We start from the raw sequence: 6,000 nt of genomic DNA, 5'->3' as shown, positions 1-6,000 counted from the left end.
TTAAGCCTTTTGGTTGGTCTGCCTGAACCAGACATGAGGTATCTGTTGCTGTCCACGTGCCCCACCTCAAGAAAAATGATCTGTCCTCAAAAATCAAAGGTGTGAGGCTGTGTTTCAGCACAGGGTGAAACTGCTGTGTTTTCACTTGAGCTTGGAATCCCTAAAAAGTGGGGATGTTTGGATCAAAGGCTTTTGTTCAGAGTGAACAAAAGCATGGGCATTTGCAGCTGGACCCACATATCAGTTTGCCCCTTGGTCCTCTTTTCTGCCTAGTTCCAGAGGGCTTAGATTTGGCATCCTGTCAGCATCTCTCATCTGGGCTCTGCCTCAAGAGCTTTGCTGCAAGAGTAGCACTGGTGGGGTGGTTGTGCAGCTGATGCTGCCAGACCGTGTCCAAAGGCCATTTTCCAATGATCCCTTTGAGCAGAACAATGCCCAGTTCTTTTTTTTTTTTTTTTTTTTTTTGAGAAGGGCTCAGAAAGATCATCAGAAACTTCCCTGAGCTACAAGGCAGTGCCCCTAACACCCACATGAAAATGAGAATGCCACAGTGTTTCTCCATGGGGTCCTGTTCCAGGTCTCACTGCTGTGTAACATCCCCGCCGCCAGTGCAAGGGCTTCCCAGTCAGAGCATAGCAGTACTGGGGTATGTCCTGAGACCACATTCCTCTTCCACTTCTCATGGGATAGCATCTCTGGATTTCAAAACTTGTTTGTGTTTTGCTAGGAAACAGTGAAATCAGAAAAAAGGTAGAGGGGATGTTCCCATGTAGTTAGGAGCCTGTTTTTCCTCACTGGCTGTGGAGGGAAATGAGCTTCCTGCTGAAGGTGAGGTGTCACTTGCTGGATGGAAACCTTTGTGTCCTGGCTGGCCTGTTCCTGAGCAAGTGCCACCGGTCAGGGCAGGTCTCTTCTAGTGTGATCACTCTGCCTCCCAGACCCCCTCCTTTCCTGGTCCCATGCTCCTGCCTTGCATCTGTCGTGAAGCTCCTTGGATGATTGCTAGAGTCAGCACATCCCATGCCCCTGCAAATGGCTTAGGAAAGGACAAGGGCTTGTTTTGGCATGGAGAGCCCAGCTGTTTGTTCTTGCCGCACCCTTCCTCCCCAGGCTGAGCAAGTCTCTGACATTGTCATGCACCCTTTCCCCCTCTCTTTGCCCAGAATCACCCACCACCTTTCACAAGCTCCCAACATGCAAGAACCCTTCAGATTTCTGGTCAAAGCCCTTTGTTATTTTGAAAAGTGAAATAATCCACAGCTGAAACGTCCAAGAGGATTGTGATGTTTCACTGCTCCAGAGTTCAGTGACGGCTAAGCCTGGTGTGGGACTAAACACAGGGATACATCAATAGCCCCAGTCCCCTGAGGTGGCTGCAGGGAGCGGGACTTCCCATCCAGACAGAAAAACAATTCTCGGTGTTACAGCATGTTTCCAAGCAAGCAAGGTGGGGCCTGACTCTGCAAAGCTCTATAAACAGCAGCTCTTTGTCTCCTCTATTTCTCTTCACCCTGAATGTGTTGCTAGTTTCAAAGGTTGGTTTCAAAGTGCTGATTCAGAGCCACCAGCCGTATTGTTTTATCTGAGGAGATTAGGGCTGAGAATGTTGTGGTTTTGTAGTGAAAAGACTCCATTGGAAAATGCAGCATATTTGACATGAGACTGTTATTTATGCTCAAATAACCATCTCATTTAAGGTTGAGGAGTCTTTTTATTTTTTCTTTTTTTTTGCTTTCAAGTTCAGATCAATCATGTATAAAGACGAACTCCCACTGAGCCTCCTTTGGCCCCTAATACTTTGATTTCATTATTCTTCTGCTCATTATTTTATGATTTTGTCCTTGACTGGTACATTCTCTCTCATTCTCCCTTACATGAACCATTAAGGAGGAAAAGAACTTACATTTAAAAGTCAAGCCTTGTGTAGCTTTTAAGCCATAAATAATGTTTTATACAGATGCTAAGATTATTAAATGCCTCTAGTTAGCCTCCCTCTTACGCTCATCTGATTAGAGGGGCCATATTCTTTTGAAACTTGTCTTAACTGCTTCTGTTTTTCTTTTGCAAACAGACCTGAGAAGACACTATCTGGCTGTATTCCTTGTTGATCTAAATACTTGCCATAGAAATGCAAAAAAAAAGCTTGTCTCCAAGAGGACTGATTAGTGAAAAAAAATAAACTTCAGAGAAGACCAGTAATTCTGAGGTGGAGTAGACTCTAAATAATCTGTCTATCTGGGGAGAGAAATGCATTCAAAATGAACTTTTTTTGTTTTTTTAAAGAGAGGGCTGACAGGAACATAATCAGTGCAGGGAATGCTTTGGTACAAGGAGATAGTTATGTTCAAGTAGTAACCAACTTTGGACAGCTGTAGGAACTAACCCACAGGGCTCTCTGTATCATGTCCCCATAACCACATTATCCATCTCCTTTTGATACCAGGGCAAAGCATCACAGAACGAGGCATCTGAAGCTCAGGTCTTCCCTACAAATGCAGCTGAACCAACTGCCATAGTCTCCAGAGATCCTGAGACTACAGCATTCATTCTGCTTGATGAAATCTGCTCACCTCAGACAGTACCACAGGGGTACGGCCAGTCAGTCAGGCCCCACCAGTATTACAAACTATGGAGCTGAGCTCATGGAGGAAAAATATCCCTACTAGAGACAAAGCTAGTGAAAAGTGCTGAAAAGCCTCGCAGTAGACAGCCTACACAACAAAACTATCTCCTCCAATTAGTCTATGGCAAGTGTCTCTGCCTCCTGAGCCAGGCATGGTGGTGTTTTAATAATAGGCATAAATCTGTTGTGCTTTTCTCCTTGTGACCTAGCATATTCCATCAGGCAACTGCATACCCCAGAGAAGGAGTAGAATTTATGTGTACAGTTAAAACAATAGAGCTTCAGTGATATCAGCTGTTTGACGAACTTTAATATACATTTGCTATAAAACAAGCAGCAATTACCATAATGTGATACCCAAATAAAAATCCATGGTCCATTTGAACGAAAGATCTTCAATTTACTCACATTCATGTGAGAGAGACACTTAAAAATGATATCCATGCTTAAAATCACTTAGAAGCAGTCTGAAAGACCCCACAGTTGCAAGTGATACTGCAGTACTTAGCTAATACTCATGTTTCGATGGCTTTGCCTTCATGATTCTTCCAGTGGTTCCTTTATGCTTTCTGGTTTTTTGCCAAACACCTGTGAATCAGTGCACAACAAATATTCCTGCCATTTAATTTAGCTTTGCACAGAAAGGCTATATTAGGCCTGATGCAGACCTAATCCCAAACCTCTAAAGAGGTTTAAGGCACTCTGGTTTCACCTAATCCCGAAACCTAAACCAGAATCATTGCAAACCTCCATAACACCACAGGAATGGGCAAATAAAGGGTTTCCACTATGAAATTATTAAAAGGACACAGTGTATCTTTTGGATTTGAGACCTAAAGCTTTACCTAAGGAGCTTGGACTGTCCACAATAAAAGTGTTTATTTTGTAGATACAAGGTTGAAAGGTTTATTTGACTAGAGGGCTGATTTTACCCCTCCCTCCCAAAAAAGAAGAGGGGGTCATCCCCTAGAAGAGTGAAAAATAGGAAGAAGGATGAACAAGTAACAAGGCAGGGGCAGCCCAGCAAAGCAGCCAAAGAAAATGAAGCCCAGTTTCTGTTTAAGCCTCAGTCACAGCACCCTGTGAGAAAGCACTAGAGCACAGCCCTTGGTGCACAACTGGGCTGCTGGTCCCTCAGGTCCCTTGTAGCAAACACATAAGGGAAGAGTTATCAGTGACAAGTACATCACTGCTCTTCAAAATGGAGAAGCTGCTCTTTCCAGATCTTACTGACGGGAGAGAACGTGTGAAAACGTGCACTGTAATGGAACTTTCAATTACAAATTGCATCCAACTGTAATAAATTTGCTCTTGGGTTAATTTATGTTAAATTAATTGGATTCTGTCATTGCTGAATTCTGGTACCACCTTATCTTCCCATATAACTCATTATCATTATGTTGCGAAAGGGATATTTAATTTTCAAGCTGACTGTAGGGAATGTTAACCATACCATATTCTAATAAACATTTAGCTTCTAACAAATTAAAGACCTGAAAGTATACTGCACATGTGGTTTCATTATGCATAGCATTTTATAGCAATGATCTGCTGCTCTAAATCTCTTAATTCAGGTCATTTCAGCAAAACGTGTAGGGAAATACGGGGCTCTATGTGTGCATTATACAATACTGAAGGTATTTATCAGTGCTTAGGACATTCCTAATAATGAGATGCAGACTCCTCTGAGTACTGAGTTTTCATAACCACGGAAATCCATTCAACAGCCCTTTAGAGCAAGGATTCAGGAATCTGTGTTCCTACTGATGAGAGGTTTGACACAATTTGAGTAGAAAAGCAAGCCTCAGATTTACCTTCACAAACTCACAAAAAAAATCTCAATGCCTTTGTTTGTATCAATACAAGGGAAACAGAACAGCGTTTATTTAACAGCATTGTGGTACTGTAGTTTAACTTTGAAAGACTCTTTGTCTCCCTTAGTAAAAATCACAAAACTGAAAAGCATTCATTTTAGGAGCTATCAGTCTTTCTAGCTGGCATTCCAGTAGCATAACCTTCTGAGAAGCTACATAAAAGAGGAAACTCTTACTTTCCTTGAGCAAGTCTTGGTGTAGCTGGAAAGCTAAAGGGGGTGCTTAAGGAGGGAGCCTATGCTGCCAGCTGCAGTGCTGTCATGTGTACATGCCTGCGCTGAGCTTGCCATCACCTGTCTGAGGGTGGATGGTTATGTTAGCAGGGTATGTTCCAACCTCACACAACAGCATTTTTGTTCTGGTAGCAACGATGCATACTTGGTTATTTAACTCCTGCCTGATTTAGTCCAATTATGACACCTAACCATTAACTTCCACTTGGAACCATTTCAGGAGGCAACTTTCTTCTCTAAAGACGCTGCTCTGGAAGACAGCATCTGGAAAGCTACATGTGGCTGTGCTGCACCAGAAGGCTTTGGTCTGTTCACCCCGGAGCAAACCCAGATTGTCAGCAGTTGCCGTAAGAGGTAAATTAATTCGGGCACACCATAACCCCAAGCTCTGCAGAGCTCCCGGCAAACGTGTGCTGTGGAAGCAGGGTGGGAGGGGGCCTGAACCGCTGACTGGCACGCAGCTCGCTGATCAGACTTTGCATCACGCGTGTCACGAGCTGACTCGACGCACGCTCGATGGCAGTAACGGCCTGACACCCGCACCCCGGCCAAGGCCGCCCTGGCTCCTCGGCAGCGCCACAACCCTGCTCCATCAGATCGTGTCCTTCGCACGTCCCGGCGCTCGTGTCCGCCTCGGCAAGACGGTGACACGTTTCGGGTCCAGCCCGGCCCTGCCTCCCGGCGAGTCCTCCCGGCCCCGAGAGCGGACGGGCACAGAGCCGCCCGCCGCCGCGGGCCCCGCAGAGTGGCGGTGCCGCTGCCGGCACCGCGGGCCTCCCTTACCGGCCGGAAGCCCCCGTACCTATTCGGGAGCCGGCAAGGGCCCACCGGCCGCCGGCGCGTGCTGCCCGCAAGCCTCCTAATGAACCGCCGGCCGCGGCCGACGCATGCGCGCCGCTTCGCTTCCCCGTGACGTCATGGGCGGGCGGCAAGCATCACCCTGGCGCTCGGCGCTTCTCTGCTTTTGCCTGGTTCCTGGGAGGCAGCCTTCCTTACGGGGGAGGATCGCCGAGTTATCGCTGTCACGCTTTCTCCCTTCCCCGGGCGGAGCGGCGCTAGGTGAGAGACGGCGGGGGGTGGGGGAGGCCGGTCTGCGTCCCCACCGCCACGGAGGATTCCCGGCTCGGCCGCTGGGGACACGCCGGCAACGCTCGGCGGCGGCGGCAGCGCAGCGGAGAGAACGCCCCTGTCACCAACGCGGCGCCGCCTCTCAGGCCGCGCGGCGCTCGCGGGGCGGGCGGGGGTTGGTGTGCGCCTGCGCGGGGGCGTC

The 6,000-nt window shown here is 47.4% G+C and overlaps 1 protein-coding gene across 1 annotated transcript in view; it reads left to right on the top strand.

Moving 5' to 3' along the window:
• Nucleotides 1-5,681: 5,681 nt before the first annotated feature.
• GNB1L (G protein subunit beta 1 like) overlaps nt 5,682-6,000 on the top strand; it is a gene marked incomplete at its 3' end in the record, with an annotated part of 42,796 nt that continues 42,477 nt past the window's right edge. Inside the window, exon 1 of the mRNA XM_084271817.1 lies at nt 5,682-5,789. The remainder of the gene's footprint in view (nt 5,790-6,000) is intronic.

This window comes from Gallinula chloropus (assembly GCF_964237585.1).
Source record: "Gallinula chloropus genome assembly, chromosome: 17".
NCBI lineage: Eukaryota > Metazoa > Chordata > Aves > Gruiformes > Rallidae > Gallinula > Gallinula chloropus.
This window is presented reverse-complemented; position numbering and strand designations above follow the sequence as displayed.